This window comes from Pinus tabuliformis, chromosome 3_2 (assembly GCF_031772625.1).
Source record: "Pinus tabuliformis cultivar Carrire ecotype Pingquan chromosome 3_2, CPIR1, whole genome shotgun sequence".
Classification (NCBI taxonomy): domain Eukaryota; kingdom Viridiplantae; phylum Streptophyta; class Pinopsida; order Pinales; family Pinaceae; genus Pinus; species Pinus tabuliformis.
The window spans coordinates 767292941-767314864 of NC_142302.1; the positions used below are offsets into that span (position 1 = coordinate 767292941).

At 39.8% G+C, this 21924-nt stretch overlaps 1 protein-coding gene and 1 pseudogene across 5 annotated transcripts in view; both read right to left on the minus strand.

The window, feature by feature from the left end:
• LOC149182883 (heat shock cognate 70 kDa protein pseudogene) overlaps positions 1-21909 on the minus strand; it is a 24836-nt pseudogene extending 2927 nt beyond the window's left edge.
• The window catches only part of LOC149182882 (protein PHOSPHATE STARVATION RESPONSE 1-like), a 235636-nt gene that overhangs the window by 131069 nt on the left and 82643 nt on the right, over positions 1-21924 (minus strand). The gene's annotated exons all lie outside the window — the stretch shown is intronic.

Consider the following 21924-nt stretch of genomic DNA (forward strand, 5'->3'; position numbering starts at 1 on the left):
CATTTCTCATCATAAGACCAAGGGTTGTGACCTACCGCATAGCCTTAAGGCGCTAGGGCATTTTTTTCCTATCAAGGGACATTTTTCCTTTGTTAAGTGCTTTGCGCCCCTTGGTTCTTTAAACTCTTCTCGACCATGTGTCAGCCCAATATCAGAATCCCTCTCATCGGAAGTTTTTCAAAAACACAACTGTTCTAAAGTTCTGACACCCTCAACCTCCAATATGCTGACCTGTGATATGAATCATCACTCCACGTGGCACCTCATGAGTGGTGACACGTGTCATCCAGATTTGTCCCCTTAGGTCTCTCAAAGTGTCAAAATTGCCTGCCATGTGTCCTATCGTACCGCGACATCATGCTGATGACAGATGCCACTGTAGCTTTATCGGAACCAATCATATGCTACCATGTGTCTTTATCGGAGCCAATCATATGCTGCCATGTGTCTTTATCGAGCCAATCATATGCTGCCATGTGTCTTTATCGGAGCCGATCATATGCAGCCATCTGTCTTTATCGGAGCCAATCATATGTTGCCATGTGTCTTTATCGGAGCCAATCATATGCTGCCATGTGTCCCGCTAGAGGAGAGAGAAAAGGGCCCGTCAACCTTTGGTTTTGCAATGAAATCCTTCGTTAATCCTTTATCAGCGTTCCCCGACGCTTTCTAATACTATCGGCACTTTATGATATCACAACTTTTTAAAGGTTCTCACTTTAAGAAGTTTTGATTTTGCGATACGCCGATGTTCCGATGTTCCTATGCACTGATGCGTCGATGCTCCTCCAACCTCCAACACAGCCTACTCCGATGTATCAAACCTCCAATATAACGATATCGCAATGTGTTGGACCTCTGATATTGCAATCTCTGATATTCCTTCCTTCTTAAGGCTTCAAATCATTCAAACTTCAGCAGACCATATCTTTTGATCCAGGAGTCCATTTTTGGACTTCCACATATCGTTGGAAACCTTGTTCAGAGCACTTTCTAATGGAGAGGGTCCAATGTAGGCTTTGAGTCCTTCTACTGCTTGGAAGATGGCTGCCAACTTCTCTACTCTTACGCACTCTTTTGACATCATTTGGCACCATTCGAACAATTTTGCAATAAGTGACCACAGCAACCAAGGAGAGTTGCATGTTGACGTAGTCACATATGAAGGGACTACAAAAAAGCTGTAACTAAGGAAGTAGAGTTACAAAAAGATGAAGACAACAACTAAGTAATCTAACGTTGTTAGATTAGATTTGATCTACCAGCTACAAATCTGATTGCATAAGAGTGATATGTTGAATACTAGTGTGGTCTTGTGAAGTGTCTATGTTGTGTAGAATGGTGGGATGAGTCCAGGAGGCAATGGTAAGCCTCGTTGACAATCACTACTGAAGGGAAATGGAGCAAAGTGCTAAGAATTCTACGCTATGCAAAGGAATTAGAGGGGGAAACCCTTGATTCTCTTCCATATTAATGTTTTATTAGGGATAAAAGATATAAGATGTAAAAAAATTGTAACCCTGAGAATGTTAAAGAAATTTGGAACTGAAAGTAATTGAATATGAAAATTGCACTAATAAATGCATCAAGAAAATGCTTAATAGAGTGTAGGCAAATGTGCTAAAGCATGTCAAATATTGAATGAAGATTTAAGAGTGTCGAGGAGCATGCTTTTGATTGACTTGATAAGCGGATGTGATTAGGGTTGGTTGAAGATGATGATGATACAATTGCCTAACAAACTCGTAAAGAGGAAAAGACAAAGAATATTTGTAAGAAGGTCAATGAAGGGAACATGTAAGCTTCCAAGGAGTATCAGCAAAGTCAAGTAACATAAGCAAATAATGAATGCAATTATGTAGGTATGGATTGGTCATACCATAATAGTAGATAATTTGTAGTAATGTGTAAGCATTCCTTCAAGGTTAAGTTGTATCTATAATTTTATGAATTGTGAATATATGCATGAGTTATCAATACCAAGGTAGGGTATGATCACGGTAGAAAACTACCTAACACATAAAGATCTAGCAAAAATATGTACATGCATGGAGTTGTTGTGATGGACAACAGTGAAATGAACGAGTAATGCACTCATGAAATGAGTTGTGGATGGAAGTACCAGAGTTGTATTTGACAATGCAATGATGAATTCCTTTCAACATATGTGATATTCCTAAAATGATTAAGTTATTAAAGTGTGTAAAAAATTTTGAGATCATTTCAGAATTGTTGTAAACATTATAATAAGGACTATATTCATTTATGCTAACCTTGTTTGGTTGATTAAAAGTGCAAAATGCAGATGGAATGGCCTTGGATATGGCAACGCGTGTAAGTCCATGACAAAGGTTGAGTACCACGACATACAAGAGCCAAACATCATGAGAAAGATCTCATGCTTATGAAATTTAATGACAACAAATTTCTCACCAAAATCATTATGATGATATCTCACAAAAACTATATGCACCTGTTACAGGTGAGAAGAAAGATGTATCCAGGGAGGATAAATGATGGTTACTAAGATGGAAAGCCCTGGAATGAGGCCCCTATGGTGACAACGGAACCCTATGAGATGCCTTGACCACCATGAGTCATGTATGTGAGATGTGTTTGTGAAAATTCTATCACTACAACAACTGATTTATTTTACCTACTTATTTCCCAATAAGTTATTTACCAAAAACCCTTCAGTAAACATTAAAATAAATTATGTTGCAGATATCACACCATAATACAGAAATAAATACATGCCAAACTGGCTTACCCAACAAAGATAAATTCTCCAACACTTCTCCCATACTCTCTGTTCCATACCCACTACCTCTTGTTGTGCTCCAGACCTCTAGTTTAAATTTCTCAGCTAACCCCACTCTACAAATCGAACTGACTGGTCTCCCTTAGTATATCTCCAACTAACCCTCAAGTCCCCTTTTATACTTTTACAGTTGATGAATCAATGGTCGAGATTAAGTCCCTAATCAACGGCTAAGATTAAAATAGACTTGATCCTTATCTTTTGGAATCTTGTCATCCTCATCTTTATTAATACCCATTAATATTTCTATTTCCCTAAGTTTAGACTTAGGAACTCATTAAAAATATTAATTATTTTAATAACTCTTCATACGAATGGATTTTTCCAAAACGATTTATGGGTTTTGGAGAACTCATGTGCTTTAGCATCTCCACCAATTTTCATGGCTAGAGCACATCCGATACTACCGCAAATCAACACTCCCTCTTAGCGAGGATAGTGCTCTAGTAATACTCCACACTGAGCATCACTCTGATTATACAGCACCGGTACTTGTGCTGAAGCTGAGCCTCCCCGCCCAACATCCTCTGCATTGTTGCATCTTGTACTGCTACCCATGGCTCTATCACTGCCACTGCTACATCTGTACTGCAACTCCCTCTGCATCTGTGCTATTGTTGGTCCTTCTTCCCAACACTGCAACTCCTTCTGCATCTGTGCTGCTGTTGGTCCTTTTTCCCAACACTACAACCCCTTATCATTATGTTGCATCATGCTACTGCACTACAACATCATATCCATTTCTACTACTGAAATGGATTCTTTATCATCCCCATCTTTTCCCTGAAATAATCAAACTTGGTTCTTCCAAGGGCCTTGGTAAGGATGTCTGCAACTTGTTCTCCTATAGGAGTGTAGCTCAATTGTACAGCTCCTCGTTGGACACAGTGTCTGACAAAGTGACACTGAATATCAGTATGCTTTCACTCATCGTGAAATACTAGATTCTCATAGAGCTTGATGCAACTCAACATCCTTGTCTTCTGATGCATCAATTTTCTTCTAGTTGGTGATCATTGGAGTAGCCATGGGTCTACAATCCTCCTTCCTCAATCTCTTCAGAATTTCTATAGCATATCTTCCTTGCCCAAGGAAGATCTCCCCCTTTTGTTGTCAAACTTCGAACCCCAGGAAATAATGCATTTGTCCCAAATCCTTCATGTCAAATTTTGTGGCTAGATTCTTCTTGCAGTCCCCAATGAGCCTGGATGATCCTGTTAGGAAGAGATCATCCACATATAATACTAGGATTAAAGGCTCATTCTCTACAACTAGATAATAGAGATTTGGATCTGCGTCACTCTTGACAAATCCCATATTCTGCAAGTAACCATCAATTCGACCATACCATGCTCCAGGTGCATGTTTCAACCCATACAAGGCTTTCTTCAATCTGCATACATGAGACTTCTTCTCATGTGTTTCAAAGCCTTTTGGTTGTTCAATGTATACCTCTTCTTCTATCACCCCGTTCAGAAATGTCGTTTTGACATCCATCTGATGAATCTCCCATCCCATCTGTGTTGCAAGAGATATCACGGTTCTAATAGATGTATACCTGGCTACTGGGGTGAAGGTCTCTTCGTAGTCAATTCCTTCCTTCTGAGCATACCCGTTAGCCACAAACCTGGCTTTGTATTTTTCCACACTACCGTCTACAGCGTATTTAATCTTGTAGATCCATCTCAAACCTACCACCGATCTATCTTGAGGCCTTGGCACTACCTCCCAGACATCGTTCACCAATATGGAGTTGTATTCCTCCACCATCGCATCCAACCAAACCTGATGTTGAGTAGCCTCCTGAGAATCTAGATAGCCTGATATCTATCTGGTTGTTTTCGCTCCCTTTTATTGTTTCTTGGTGCACAGATGAAATCCTCTACATCTCACAAAATCTGACGAAGTTCCTTGCTCATTCTTCCTCTGGTAGCAGGTGCTTCTGTTAGCTCCTCCTCTTCCTGTGATTCTTCCTAATCCGAGGAAGAATTCTTTACTTCCATTGGTTGAAGAGGTTTGACCAACAGCTCATCTTTTGACTACTCCTCAGAAGGCAATTCTCGAGATTTCTGAAAGCCCTGTCCTCCATGAACTTCACATCTCATCAACTACTACCTTCCTACTCCCTGGAAGATAGATTCTGTATGCCTTAGCGTTCTCGCTATATCCCACTAGATATCCTTTCTCTGCAGTTTGATCCAGCTTCTTCCTCTTTTCCTCGGGTATGCAACAATATGCTAAGCTCCCAAATATCTTGAAATGACTGACTTCAGGTGTCTTCCCTGTGAAGACTTTCTCTGGAGTAATCTTGCCCAATGCCCGATGAGGAGTTCTATTCTGAAAATAGATTGTTGTGTTGCATGCTTCTGCCCACAAGAACTTTGGCATGTCCTGATCATACATCATGGCCTTGGTTGCTTCTACGATAGTCCTATTCTTTCTTTTTGTTGCTCCATTCTGCTCAAGATTATAAGGAGCTGTCCACTCCTTTTTGATGCCCTCCTTAGTGCAAAAATCAATGAATTCCTTATCCACTCTCCACCATTATCTAAGCACAAAACTTTTATTTTCTTCCATGTCAGATTCTCCACCAGAGCCTTGAACTCTTTGAATCGACAGAAAACCTCATCCTTGGTTTTCAGAAAATGAATCCAAGTTTTCCCTGAGTGGTCATTAATGAAGGTGACGAAGTACTCGACACCACTAAGAGCTTTAGTGGACATAGGTCCGCAGATATCCGAGTGTATCAATCCTAGTACACTCTTGGCCCTGTTTTTACTTCTAGGAAATGTTGCTTTGGCATATTTTCCCAAAGCACGTCCTCTACATACATCATCTCGTTTTGTACTAAGATCCAGAACTCCTGTTACAGTTTTCCTGAGAATTCTCAGAGCCCCATGGTGCAAATGTCTCATTATTCTGTGCCATAGTTCGTTCAAATCCTTATCTCCATGACTGCCTATCAATGCCATTGGTGATTCTAGTTGTAGTTTGTACAACCTATTACTTCTGACCACGATCTGCACTTTTTTTTCTAGCTCAGGTGTTTGACGTATACTTTCTCCTTGATGAAGAAAATGCCATAGCCCTTACCTTGAAGTTGCGACACGGAAAGTAAGTTCATCTCCAATCTTGGTACATGCAGCGCATTGGTAGCACAGAACCACTCTCCTGTTTCTGTTTGAAAAACTATGGTACCTTTCCCTACTGGAGTACACTTTGCCTTATTCCCCATGGTGATCTAAAAATTCATCCTTTCCTCCTGATAATCTGATAAACATTCCCGGATTCCCGTCATATGCCAAGAGGCTCCATTGTCTATATACCATTCTCTGAAGATGCAGAGCTAGTCACACAAGCAACTTCTTCTTCCAATCTGGAAGCCAACAGAGAGAAATCGAAATTATTGTCTCTTGTGCAATTTTCTGAAAATATGTGCGAGTCTCCTGATGTAGATGCCTCTGCATCATGGTCTCAACCCATAATTGATTTTCCCTTCCTGTCTCTAATTACTTCCTCTGATACCATGTGAAAATTCTATCACTGCAATAACTGATTTATTTTACCTACTTATTTCCCAATAAGTTATTTACGAAAAACCCTTCAGTAAACATTAAAATAAATTATGTTGCAGATATCACACCATAATATAGAAACAAATACATGCACAAGAATCAAACACATCAACATAGATATTTTGGACAATTGTCCTTGGAAAAACCCAATGCGGGAAAACCGGCGCAGCAGAGGAGGATTTTATTAATCAGCGATTCTTCAGTACAATTGGGTGCCAAACTAGCTCACCCAACAGAGATAAATTCTCCAGCACTTCTCCCAGACTCTTGTTTCGTACCCGCTAACTCTTGCTGCACTCCAAACCTCTAGTTCGAATTTCTCAGCTAACCCCACTCTAGAAATTGAGCTGACTGGTCTCCCTCAGTGTATCTCCAACTGACCCTCAAGTCCCCTTTTATACTTTTCCAATTGATGAATCAACAGCGGAGATTAAGTTCCTAACCAACGGCTAAGATTAAAATAGACTTGATCCTTATCTTTTGGAAGCTTCTCATCCTTATCTTTATTAATACCCATTAATACTTTTATTTCCCTAAGTTTAGACTTAGGAACTCATTAAAAATATTAATTATTTTAATAACTCTTCATCCGGATGGATTTTTCCAAAACGATTTATGGGTTTTGGAGATATCATGTGCTTTAGCCTCTCCACCAATTTTCATGGTTAGAGCACATTCGATGCTACCCCAAATCAACAGTGTTGAGTATGTTAGAGAAAGTTAGAGGGATGCATTAGCTATAAGACTCTATAAGTCTCTATAACCTTCCTATGCAAAAAATCCTCAGCAAAAAGGATCGCCTGAGAGATTGTTTAGCAGAGAAAGGGATGCCTGAGCCTAGAGGGTGAGTGACTACAGGAAGAAGAGACTTGAATAAAATTTGTTGTGGAGGAATTCATGTCACATGCTCATTGGGATCATGAAGACATTGGCCATGAGTTCAACCTATGGAAGCCTTATGAAGCAAAGGACAGCCATGCAGATAAGTACTAATTTGAAATTTCATATTTTGAAATGCATGATTATAAGGATGCATTCAGAATTTCATGGTTAAGTGATTAGCATTAAGTAAATGAAAGATATAGTGAAGAAGGAGATCAATGGAACCAAGCCATGTGCGAGGCCATATTGACAATGGATATGGAAAGGTTATAGCGTTGCACAAGTGTCCATGGTCTCCCTGCACGATTGGACTCTGGACTTGTTAAACCCCTGAATTTACCCCTTACAAATTTAGAGGGTTAAGTACCAACACATTTCATTCAACTGAAGGTTCAAAAATTGATACAAATACAGGTTAGGGAATATTCCAAGGATGAGTAGTCATAGGATTGATTCAGTGATGATTGAGACAATTTTTGCACGGTTTTGATAGAGGTGTTATTTTCAACAAGTTCCCTACCTTCTAGGAGAGGGAGTTCCAGGCATGGTACAACGGTATGGATCACATATCCGAAGTCCTTATGAACTCAAGATTCCAGTGAGACCTTTTCAAACGACATGGATGACATTTACTATTTTTATCAAGTTGTGTCCAAAGGCTCGCATGTAAAAGATAATGATATATTTAAAATCATCGTGAGGTTTTGATTCCTATGAGCTACTTAGCAACATGCATCGCACTTTCTATTATTAACAGTGCTTGCATGTTGATTCTGATTGCGGATTTGGATTCCTTGTTAGAAGATAAATCCAACAAGTATACTTATATGTGAGTTCTAGCACTTTCGATTTTTAGCAGTGGTTTCATGTTATTCCTAATTACACATCCAGGTTTCCCACTGCGTTCTGAATCTAATGGTGTTGTTCTCATCCAAATTTGAAAACTTTCTATTTTAAGCAATCAAACCCAGGGATCAGTGATTACATAGTTGGACTCCCCACTGAGTTTTAAGTCTAGCGGTAGTTTGATTCTAATAACTTTCTATTTTTAGTATTCTCGACATGGCAATGCTTACAACAAATCTGAGTTCCCCATTAGATTCCAAGACCACTGGGTATAATATTATGGACATGCAGACCTATTATTATTTTTAGTAATGCCTAACTTTAGGCATGTCTATTTTTAATAGCATGAGGTTGCATGCTAAGGGGTGGGTGGACACATGGCAACAATTAAGGATGCAGATGCGGCTTAGAATTGGATGAGTCATTAGTAACATGGCACTTGAGCAAATTTATTTTCCCCTCTAATATTTTCTCTCTCCTCATGTGTTTTCCCTTCCCTAAAATTTCTCCTAATTTCCCTCCACTTGTTCCACTAATTTTTCTCCTCCGATATCTCACATTTTCTTAGAAATCCCCCCTATTTTCCTCGGCAAATTCGACCTCTTAACTCAAATGGAAAAAATGGAAAATTAAAAAAATTTAAGGGGAAAAGGTTTTTAACTCAAGTTGCCATGCAAGAGAGAAACTAGGTCACTCAAATTTCTTGGTCAAAAAAGAAGGCTAAGTAAATTCTAGAGTTGGAAATTGAAAAAAAAAGGAAAATAAGGTGGCTTGAATTGCTAAGGAGGATGAATTGCCTAAAAAAGAAAAAACACTCAAGTTTAAGAGCCATGTTTATCAAGAGCTAATGTTTATCTCACGTTAACTTCAAGAAAAGGTCAGTTATCTTGAATTTTTCTCCACTCAAGTGAACTAAGACTAAATAATAGCCATTCAACCTATTAATCTTAGGTCAAATTAGTCAAACAATTATTATTTAAGCAAGTCGAAGGCCATCCTTCCAAATGGAATTGTCTTTAGCAACAACGAGTGCCTCACTCTCTTCTCTCCATTATTTCTTCTCTCTCTCCCTCTCTCTCTCTCTCTCTAGCTTTCAATACTCTGTGTCTTAGTATGATTGTCTCAAGTTATGTAATAGTCATCTTGGTACAGCCAACCTTTTGGCCATTACGGAACAAAACTTAGTTTTGATCCACCCACTCTAGTTTGTTTTGACTCAATATTATCTTGCATAAATTATTAAGAGGTCTTAGCCATTTATTTTGGCAATTTTCCACTTAGATACACTTTCTTTCTTGCTTTATCTTTCCATATTAGAGGTTGAGATGTGAAGGACTGCTGCACATATTTAATTTACAAATTTTCACATAATTGATTGGCCACAAACTTGTTGGTCAAGCAGCTTTAATTTTGTTGTTTTCTAAGTCTTTATTGCAACTTTAAAAAATAGAACTATAGTTTAAATCATTAGGAACCCCCCCCCCCCAAAAGTTAGAAGCACCAACCCAAACGAAGAAGAGAATTTGCTAGTGACAAATAGAGCAAATTCCCCCATATGTTCGTTGATTTTTGTGGTTGTTTCTTTTAAAGATCATATCAGTGGTTTAAGGCATAAAAATTAGTGCTAACAAATTGGTGTCGTTGCCAAGGGCATCAAATTCTCAACATTACTATGAAATCGGTGAGTTTTTGTTTAATTTGTTATGTTTTCTTTTTCTCACCTAGCAACTCCATTGCAGGTAAGATCAAATCATACTAGTTGAAAAGAGGAAATCCCGACGATTCAATCATGCTCCAGGCATAATTCCAAGCCTGAACATACTCGAGTATATCTTTGGAATAGGATTATATTTCTTCCAAGAGGTTGACCTGGATTGGTAAGCGTATCATATTCTTTGATGAATTCACTACCTTCCACTTCAAATTTTTCCAAGATCTCTAGTAAGTGTATCTTCAACCATTTTTTTCTCGGTTTCATGCATATTTTTTTATCATGGTAGCAATTATTCTTATTTTCACTTTTGTCTTTTAAATGGTAGCAATTGGAAATCCAGTGGGTTTACCCTTACTATTTATAACCCATTAGATTTCACTAGAATCCCTGATCAAAATCTAACACATTAATTATTAGAAATATTTTTCGAAGTTCGTTGAAAACAATGTTGATCTGTAAATTGTCGTGGATATTCCACAGGACAGTTCGTTACAACAGATCTGATAATATTATATTAAAACTCTAAGATTCTACATTATTACAGTTTTATTTGATTTCTAGATCTGTAGATCTTACTGTAATTAGTGCATGCATGTAAAACTAAATCAAGTAGAAAAGTAGAGAACAACAAAATAAGCTCACACACATAATACACAAGATATGCTCTCTGGGAAACCCTTTCGGGAGAAAACCCAGCTGGAAGGTGAGGCCTCTTCGCTCTCATTCTCTATCTGGAAATATGGCTGCAGATACAAAGAAGTATTCTATGTGGCCCATGGGCTGCTACAGTGCACAGATCCTCTCTGTGTGTGCTACCTCCTATCTCTCCCAGCTATCTTTGCTTATCTATAGAACAAATGCTCTCGAAAGAATGGAATGCTTCTTCCTCCTAGTGACCCGGTTATAACATAGCCCGATAGCCTACTAATTGTTAAGTTTGACTACATCAACTCTTAACTAGAGTTACAAAATAAACTCTTCTAAAGTCTTTTACATCACAAACATGTGGCTAGCCCCTTTTCTATGAATAATGGGGGCTTACGTGATATCCTCCCGAACTATAGGTGTGAAAACAGAAAGGTCAACTTCTGAGTGGCATAACTTTTGCATATGGACTCCAATTAACGCGATTCTTGCGCCATTGGAAAGTTTTGTGTGTGGAATAGCATAAAAAGGTGCAGCGCTTTGGCGATAATGTTTTACCCCCCAAAAAACATCGTTTGGTGCCTCAAAACGCTCACAAAAGGTTTCAGACCTCGTTTCGGCAAACTTGGTCCCGCTGGTAAAAACAGTCTGTGCGCTAATTCCTCCACTTTTTCCACTCCAAATGCATCGAGTTGGATGACAAACAATATAATGATCCAATTCGGATCACACCTCCCCATTTTGGGAGGCTTTTGGTACCCAAAAGCTTTTTCTTGATGAGGTGAGGAAATTTTTCCTCCAACTTCTCTCTGATGTACCATTTAGGTTTGGTTGGAAGTTGTCCCTTCAACCCAATCTACCAAAGGTCTTGTTGCCCTTGTCTTGTAGTTCTGGACCTTTTATGCAAAATTGTATCTTTTGTCAACAATGCCTGAGCATCTGGTGCCAGATCCTCCATAGAAGGTAGGACCTGTCCCTCTCCCTGATCTAGCATGGAAGGCTCATATAGTTTCAAATTCTCTATATTTACAACTGAGTAGATGCGCATATATGGTGGTAAACTGAGTCGATAAGCATTATCACCCACCTTTTCCAGTATCTCAAAGGGAACATACCTTAGATCTTTGACTTTCTTAGCATGCCCCTGCAGCCTCTCCTTGTTCAACTGTAGCCATACTCTGTCTCCCACCTTGATTGTTTTCTATGTTCTGTGTTGATCATGTCTGCCCTTATACTTCATTTACAACTTCTGCAGTGTTTCCTATACCTGTAGATGGATCTACCTAATCTTCTCTATAAATTTTTCAGCCCTCAAAGCATCTCCTGTAAGATCTTCCTTCACTCCTCCTTCCTACCCATATGCAATATCCAAAGGTGAAGGTGGCAAATATCCAAAACAAGTTTCAAATGGGGACTTTCCTGTAGAAGAGTGGACTACTCTATTATAAGAATGTTGTATATATACCAGATTCTCATCCCAGGGCTTCAGATGCTTCTAGTTGTAACCCCTCAAAAGCTACACCACAGTCCTATTGACTACTTCTGTATGCCCATATGTCTGTGGATGGAATGTTGTAGATCTCTTCAACTTCGTGTCCATCTTCTCCCACAATGTAGTCCAAAATGCACTGAGAAATCGTGTATCCCTGTCTGAAATGATGATCCTTGGTATACCAAAGTGTACCCAGACCTATCCAAAGAACAAGTTTGTTGCTTCTTGTCCGCTGATGGTATTTTTACAGGGCATTAGAACACACATGTACTGTCAACTACCACGAATAAGAAGTCATGTCCCTTCCTGGTTATCGATAAACCTCCCACAAAGTCCATGGAAATGTTTTCCAAAGGACGAGTAGGTACAGATAAGGAATGATACAGACCCTGTTTCCTGTTGCTAGGCTTGTTGGTACAACAAAGCATGCATCCTCTTATGAACCTAGCTACTTGTTCTTGCATCTTGGGCCAACACACATACCTCTGCAAGTTAGCCACAGTCTTCTATACACCAAAGTGCCCTACAACCTTGGAGGTGTGAGCCTCTCTAATCAGCTGCAAACACTCACCTTTAGGAACACATAACTTATCCAGCCTATAGAGTAACCCATCCTGGAGATGGTAGTCAACAGTGTTGTCGCCATCATGCACATGACTCTGACTCTACAACTGTTGATACACCTCCTTGAAGTCCTCATCTTTTGAATATGCCTCTCTATATGCATCATGGGTGAATGGCTCCATGTGCATAAGAGTCCCCAAAGCTGTAATATTTGATGTGGGTGGCCTTGAAAGCATATCGGCCAACTTGTTTGTGTTTCCCTTCTTATACTTGATCACCAAATGAAATTGTTGTAAAAACCCCATCCACTTGTAATGCCTGGTCTGTTGTAGCTTATTTTGGGCCTGCAAGTACTGTAACGGCTGGTGATCTGTGTGGATTATTGTCTCCTTTCCCATCAGATAGTTCTTCCACTTCTTCACAGCTTGCACCATGGCATAGAGCTCCTTATCATAGGTAGGGTAGTTAAGAACTGCCCCATGAAATACTTCATAATGGTAGCAAACGAGCCTTCCTCCTTGCATCAAGACAGCTCCCATAGCATACCCACTCGCATCTGTCTCCACTTCAAAGGGTCGTTGCAAGTTTGGTAATGCCAAAACTAGTGCTTCACTGATCTTCTTCTTTAACTCATCGAAAGCCTTCTGTTGACCTTTTCCCCACTGGAAACTCTTGCCACTTGTTGTTATGGCGTGGAGCAGTGCTGCTACCACTGAAAACGAGGCTATGAATTTCCTCAGGTACTGTGCTACTCCAATGAAACTCCTAACCTCAGTAACATTAGTAGGCACCGGCCATTTCATGATGGCCTCCATCTTGGAAGGATCTATCTTCAATTCTCCTCCACCAATCACATATCCCAAATACACCAAAGGCTGTTGCGCAAACTCGCACTTCTTGAGATTTGCTAGCAGTTGGTGCTTCTTAAATGTTTCCAGCACCTGCGTCAAACGTGAAATATGCTCCTCCCAGGTAGCACTATATATCAGTATATCATCCAAATAGACAATAACAAATGAATCTATAAAAGGGCGTAGTATATCATTCACTAATCTCATAAATGTAGTTGGTGCATTACATAGGCCAAATGGCATAACTAACCACTCATACAAACCTTGCCTAGTTTTGAAGGCGGTCTTCCATGTATCTTCTTCTTTGACTCGAACCTGGTGATATCCAGACTTCAAGTCCAGCTTGGTGAAATACTTTGCTTGCTGCAACTGATCTAGCAGATCGTTTATCCTGGGCAAGGGGTATCTGTTCTTGAGCGTGATTTTATTCAACGCCCTGTAATCTATACACATCCGCCAAGTCCCATCCTTCTTTGGCACAATGATGATGGGTGACCCACATGGTGATGTACTCGGTCGAATGACACCCTGTTCCAAGTTTCCAACAGCTACAGCAATTGTTTCTTCACCTCACTTGTTTTTATAACAGACTACCTGTACAGCCCAATATTTGGCAATGGGGAGTCTGGCAATAGCTGGATCTCGTGCTCCACTTCTCTCTTAGGGGGTAGCCCTTTAGGCTCTCGGAACATGTCCTTGTATGCTTGTAACAACTCCTCCAATTGTTGTTTTTGTTTCTTAGTACACCCCTCTAGGGATGCCTTGCCTCTTATTGACTCCTCTACAGATTGATTTTCTCTTAAAAACAATAAAACATACTTCTTGCTAGAACTGATCAATTTCTTGGCTTAGTTGGCACTTACCAGTGAAATTTTCGACTTGCCTTTGTGCGCGTTGATGATGAACAATTTTCCATCCTTGATGAGCCGGTATTGGTTAGCTCTCCTCATGAATATTGCATCACGCATGTACATGTATGGACTCCCAAGCACGACTCCACATACATCAAGGGGAACCACATCCAGATCTACTTCATCAATAAAATCAGCACTGATAGCAAATCTAATTTTACACTGTTTTGTTACCTTCAGCTCTGCATCCTTATGTACCCATCCTAGTGGATATGGGTTTGGATGATCATGAACTTCCAACCCCAACTTCTTGACCAAATCTGTTGTAATGAGATTCGTCTGCAATCCTAAGTCAAACAGAGTATCAATCTTTGGCTTCTTGACCTGTATCTTTACATGGAAGAGTTTGGTCATTTCTTTCTATTCTTGTTGCTGACAGCTACTCAGATTCACCTCCTTCTGCACTTGATGTACAGACAATCTTCTCATCCACGTCTGAGCTGCTTTCAACTTGGTTGCTCGAATCAGTGGCCATGAGATTCTTCTTCTTATTATCTTTCTTCTTGTTCCTCGGAGTTAGCTCTGGATGCAGCTTCCAGCACTTCTCCTCTGCATGGCCATCAATGTTGCAGTGGTTGCAGTGGATCTTTGCACTGGTGTGTTGTGGCTGTCGTCTTTTTATCTTTTCCCCCGTTTTGCTTCTTCTTCCCACCCTTAGAAGTGTCTTATTGTTCCTTCTGCATCGATCCACTTGATTGTGCTCTTTTCAGGCCTATGTTCTCCAGGTAATGTGCATGTACACAAGCCTCGTCCACTATTTTGGGCTTGAACAGCATCACTTTCTCACGCAAATGGCAGTGCAGACCCCCCAAATACTTGAGGAGTACCTCTGGGTTCTTTGGAGAGATACCCAACATTATAGCCATCCTTCTAAATTTTGTGGTGTAATCTTGCACGGTTTGGCCCGTCTTTTGCCTGAAGTAATGCCATCGGATCCACTGGTCTTCCACGTACCCAATGGGATAAAACTGACTTAATGAGGGTTTTGAAATCCTCCCACATAATCACTAGAGGTTCTCCCTCCAACCTCGGGCTTTCCGTGTGGCTCTCCCACCAAGTCAGTGCATGGCCTTCCAATTTTAGCCGCGCAAATGAGATCTTTTGCCCTTCCTCGATCTGATGGACACTGAAATAAACTTCCAGTTGTTGCAACCAGTGGTTCAACTTCAAAGCGTCGATCTCGCCATGGTATGGCTTGATATCGACTTTTGTTTCCACTTTAAACAAGTATTGGTTCATGGCACTCGAACTAGGTTGATCTTTTCTGGGTTCTTTCTTCGATTGGTTATCTGCGTCTTCCTAATCTCCCAATCCCCCTTCTGATTTGTCCTCTACATTCAAACCCCCTTCTTCTCCAAATATCCCCAGCTTATTGCTTAGGGCCGCCATGAGGAGGCTTACATTGCGGTTTATATCCACGACTTGTTCTTCAAGCCGTGAAAACTTCAACTCTGTAGAATCACGAGGTTCGTTTACAGATTCATCGCACATGATTAGGGCTTTACGATTTTTCGGCCTCGCCAATCTAGATCCCTGCAATCTCCACAAAATACCCAAAGAAACCTGCTCTGATAACAAATGATCCGTGTAAACTGTCGTGGATATTCCACTGGATAGTTCGTCCCAACAGATATGATAATATTATATTAAACTCTGAGATTCTACACTATTACAGTTTTATTTAATTTCTAGATCTGTAGATCTTACTGTAATTAGTGCATGCATGTAAAAGTAAATCAAGCAGAAAAGTAGAGAACAACAAAATAAGATCACACACACATAATACACAAGATATGCTCTCTGGAAAACCCTTTCAGGAGAAAACCCAGCTGGAAAGTGAGGTCGCTTTGCTCTCTTTCTCTGTCTAGAAATATGGCTGCAGATACAAAGAAGTAATGTATGTGGTCCGTGGGCTGCTACAGTGCATAGATCCTCTCTGTGTGCTCTACCTCCTATCTCTCCTAGCTATCTTTTCTCATTTATGGAACAAATGCTCTCGAAATAATGGAATGCCTCTTCCTCCTAGTGGCCTAGTTATAACATAGCCCGATAGCCTACTAGTGGTTAAGTTTGACAACATCAACTCTTAACTATTGTTACAAAATAGACTCTTTAGAGTCTTTTACATCACAAACACACGGAATCCTCCCAAACTATAGGTGTGAAAATAGGAAGGTCAACTTCTGAATGGCATAACTTTTGCATATGGACTCTGATTGATGTGATTCTTGCGTCATTGGAAAGCTTTCTGTGTAGAATAGAATGAGAAGGTGTTGCACTCAAGCGGCAAAGTTTTAACCCCAAAAAACGTCGTTTGATGCCTCAAAACGCTCCCAGAAGGTTTCAAACCTTGTTTTGCCAAACTGGGTTCCGCCAGAAAAAAAAGGTCCCATTAACTAATTCCTCCACTTTTTCTACTCCAAATGCATCAAGATGGATGAAAAACAATATAATGATCCAATTCAGATCAAATGTAGTCATATTGGATGATCACATTGAAGAATTTTTAAAATTTGTGGATGATTTTGAAATAGAATATGAAGACGCAATGATGAAGTTGACCATGCAAACCCTTGAAGGGGATGCATGAAGATCGTACAAGTCCCTTCTTGATGCTTCCAATGATGGATGGTATCCAATTCAAGAAAAAAATTTAGAAAAATGGGGCCACAAATAGAAAAGTTTGTTCTTATTAATTGAACTTGATTCTATACTTAAAGAGGAGAATGAATTTGTATTTGAATTTAGTGACCGTTTCTCTAAACTTTATTTTAATATTCCTCAAAATGTGCATACTAGTGATGAGTTTGCATTGCATTGTTATTTCAAAACATTTGACAAATTGTTTGGTTTTTACTCAGTGAGAAGGACCCTCAAACTTTAGAGGAAGTGCATGTTGTGTTGCTATAAAGTTGGAGAGAAATATTATTCCAGCTAGGAAGGGGCAAGCTTCCCAATCCAAGTTGTTTGATCCATCGAGTAGAGCACCTTGGGAAGTGAATAAGGAAGTTGGTCGTGACAACATTAAGGTACCAACACAATTTGTTGATTTATTGCGAGAGTTATCCAATAAGGTAATTATGTTAGAGAGAGATCATCAAAATGAACATCCAAGCTCAAAGGACCATGATTAATCACTTTTGCATAGTCTAAGCTTATACTTCGATGATCAGGAACCGATAGTTGTAGAATTGGAGTCATATGCACATTGAAAATTGGGGCAGCTATGAGATGAATTTCCCCATAGGGACCCAACTAACCCAAAAGACGCCCATCTTGCCCCAAGGAAGAATTTGAATTGGATAAAGGAAATTATTAATTATTGGCTTGGCACTCTTTTCTCTATTATTTAAAAGCGACACAAATTTAGTTGGGCAAGCATTCAAAATGGCATGTGTTAAATATATTTAATTAATATAAAACAGAAAATCATATTTTGTGTTTTACAAGGTCGACCTCATAAAAGTTCATGTCAGCTCCCATATGTGAAAAGCCACGTCCCAAAATGGCTATAAATAGCCAATCATTGTGGCTCATTTTGATCACAAAGCAACTCGCATCTTTAGAGACATAATCTGATCTAACCGTAGGTCTTATGAGGCCTATCCAAAGTTGAGAAGATGGCGAATTGAAGAGAAGATAAGGATGGGTTTTGGTCGTGTTTTGTGTCTTGGTATAGGTCAAAGATTAGGAGTTGTTGGTTGAGACTTTGGATGAAGTTCTGGGCCTAAGAAAGGTGTTATTATCTATACACAAGTCGTAGATTGGTTTTATGTTTAGCAATGGGATGAAGGTCTGTTTTTGGGAGGATCGAGAGGCCTAAATAGGAGTTGGACGTAGACCACAGTATCCTTGACATATAGCACAGTTATTGAATGGTGGAGAGATCGAATTTAAAAGTTTTTACATATGCCCTAACCAGGGTCGAGTTACCTCAGGGAGCAACCACAGAACCAAATCCTTAACAAGATGATATGAGGTCTGGAACAACAATAAATTATGGTTATCTTGATAAACAAATTTGAAGGGTCTTGTAGCAAAGGATCAACGCAGTGGTTGGAGATGTTTGTTGCCACAATAGGAGCAGATTTGTATGCCCTAATAAGAGGGCCACGACCTTCGAACTTTTGTGCAAAAGTCAAATTGTATAGGGAATAATTGATGTACTATAATGAGGTATGTATAATGTCTTTTATATTGATGTTATTTCAAGGTTGATAAAGGTTGGTTAGAAGAAGTTTTTATGAGTTTGGACAGAGTTTAATATATAGTTTTAGAGGGTTGGTTTGGTGAGTCCTACAACTATGATTTAACTTTATTGGACATAGATGAGTGGCTATGATACTTGTACTGCTAGAAAAATATTTAAGGCAGAGATTCTTGATCATATGTCAAAGATGGTTGGGCTATGGCTTTTGTTCTTATGGTAGTGGTATATGCAATGCTCTTAGAATAGTGGTACATGCAGTGATATGTATAGAAATCGCTGAGAGGTGACATTAATGAATGCCAGCATTCTAATGTTAGTGATATGACAGTGTATGGTCCAGATGTAGATAGTGGTATATGCAATGTATGGCTATGATACTTGTCATTGTCTATGGTAGTGATATGACAGTTGTTACAATGCCTCTATGACAGTGATGTGTGACAGTGCCTCTCTAGCAGATGTGACAGTGATGTGTGACAGTGCCTCTCTAGCAGATGTGACAGTGATGTCTACGACCATGATGTATATGACAGTGATGCTTATGACAGCGTTAGTGAATATCTCCTAAAGAGGTGTCTTTGTTGCTATCCTATGAGGATCTAGTCTGATCCAGGATTGGCCCTGTTACCCACCATTTTGTGTGTGATATCCCTAGCAGAAAAAATTTCTACAAGATGGTCCTCAGCCTGCAGCCAGCAGCCCATTGCAGCGACCAACTAGCTCTTTGTGCCATTTCTCTGCCGCCTGAGCCAGCCATGTGATCCCTCACCCATCTTTTTTTGCTTATCATGGACACTTTTGGGCATGGATTAATGGGGGGATTCGGTGAAAAGAATGGGCTAGATATGTGCTCTTGTCCCCTAGACCTCTTTTTGGATGTTAACATTGGACCCTCGTCCTATGGGATCTCTTTTACTGACCCTTGGGCTTTAGGGATGGTAATACATGGGAAACCTCGATATTGGTTGTGTGGTCCCGCTCCCTCATCCATATATATATTACTACCCTTCCATTCATTATAGCCCCTTTCATCATTTCTCCCACCTAGGTCCACATTCCTCCACTAGGTCCAACATAGGGTCAGCTCCCCCCCCCCCACCTTGCCCACACCTTGGGTTAGGCCAGGAATGATGCCACAAAGGTTGATGTTGTTGAGAAATCTAGGGCATTCAGAGTTAACAATTTCTCTTCTCAATAATTGCTTGTGAAGCACTTTTACTTCTTAATCTTATAGTCTTTTCTTTGTTAGCTTATTAATGTGTTCTTTCATCAAGACAATTACCAATATGCATAAAAGACAATTGACACAATATGTAGGCTTCTTCGATCAGGGCCAAAACCTCTCACCTCTTGAGAGGAAAACCCGATTAAAATTCTTCTTCTAGATCTTAAATTGATAAGTACCAAGACCTCGACACACACCCTTGACTCTAGTATCCTCTCAAGAACCTTGTCACCAACCTTGATGCTCTGCCTCTTCCTTCCTTCGCCTTTCTTCTTGATTTAGAACTGCTCCTTTTCAGCTCCTTCTAGAGAAACTCGGTCTCTATCCTTTTCCACTGCAACCTCACATCTTCCCTAGAAAATCTCGGTCTCTTCCTTGATTACCCAAAAGAGTCTTTCCTTTACTGCCCTAAAAGATTCCTTCCTTTGCTATCCCAGAAGAAACCCTACTTCGCAGATCCCAGAAGAATTCTACTTCGCATACCCAGAAGAATTCTATTCATATGCCCAGAAGAAACTTCTCTTTCTTCGCACCTTCCTTCTGCCTCTTCTTCGCACTTCTTTCTAGTCCTCTCTTCGTACCTTTCTTTTGCCTTGTTTTCACACTTCTCTAGCCGAAATCAGATCGAATTGCTTGTCTGAATTGTGTGTCTACAAATGAGGCCAAGTTAGGCTATTTATACACGTCTTCACTGGGTCTTTAGGCCGACTTGACAGTTGGAGATTAGGCCAACTTGTTCTAGCATATTCCTTCATCGTTGTAGGCTGACTTGAAGAGGTTAGGTGACAAGTTCTTGGAGGATACTTTTACATAGACAAGATGACCTTTTACAAAGTGTAACATGACTTCATTACATGACAATGACTCTTACATTTTATGACTAGATGACAAATAAATCCTAAAGACTCTCAACGGGAGTCTTGACTCAAAAACAAAATCCTTGCTCATGAAACCCAAGAAGCAAGTTAATAAAATAATTTCATTTTTCTTATTTACATCTCATTACACAAAATCGTATTTACATGTCATTATGAAGACCAAACCTAGTTACACTTTTCAACACTCCCTCTTAACTAGGGAGGTATTCATAATGGTACTCGAACTTTCTCAATCTGAAGAATCTCTCATAAGAAGAATTCGGACTTGTAACTCATTTGTATAGCATCATATCAACCAACATTGTTATATAGCAAGCCTTGACTAACAGCTCCATCTCTCTACAAGATATTGAGCCTAATGCTACAAAACCAATGATTTATAGACACACTCATCATTGTCTCTCTAGCAACATATCCCACCAAGGTTCACTCAGGATATCCTCCATGAGAACTATTCTTATCTTGGACTCCCCAGTCCTCAAAGAATATCGGTTCTCCACGACTGCTCTTCCATGGGATGCCCTATCTCATCCCCGAAGAGTATCGGATACCAAATGATTACACAATCCTCCATTCTGTCTTCCCAGGTGAAGATTAGAACAACATGTCTATCACTCCTTTTAAACCAAGAGGTTTTATTCCATTAAAGGAATGTACTCATTCCTATCACAGAGGAATGTACCTAAGCTCTCTGCAACGAGATCCTTCTTGTATTTTCTTTTGAATACCTGAGTAAAATGGTTAACTAATCGATTATCAAAATCTTCACCACCCAAAGGGGTATCTCCCACTGTGGATTTGACCTCAAAGATATCCTCTTCAATAGTTAATAGAGAAACATCAAATGTTCCCCATCCTAGATCAAAAATCAAAACATTCTTCTCACCAACAAAGTCAGCGTTCTTGTCCAGGCCATAAGCAATTGTAGTTGTAGTTGGTTCGTTGATGATTCTCATCGCATTTAGTCCAAAAATGACATCGGCATCCTTTGTAGCCTGCCTCTGAGAGTCACTGAAATATGCAGGAACTGTAACAACATCATTCTTGATGGTACTTCCCAGATACACTTCAACGATCTCCTTCATTTTAGTTAGAACCATCGAAGAAATTTCCTCTGTAGCGAATTGCTTTTCTTCTCCTTTGTAAGTAACAACAATCATAGGCTTCTTCGCTAGCCCATAAATGACTTTGAAGGACCACAACTTCATGTCATTCTGGATTGTTGGATCGGAGAATCTCCTTCCAATAAGATGCTTTGCATCGAAAACTATGTTCATGGGATTCAAAATAGTCATCACTTCTCTGGCAAT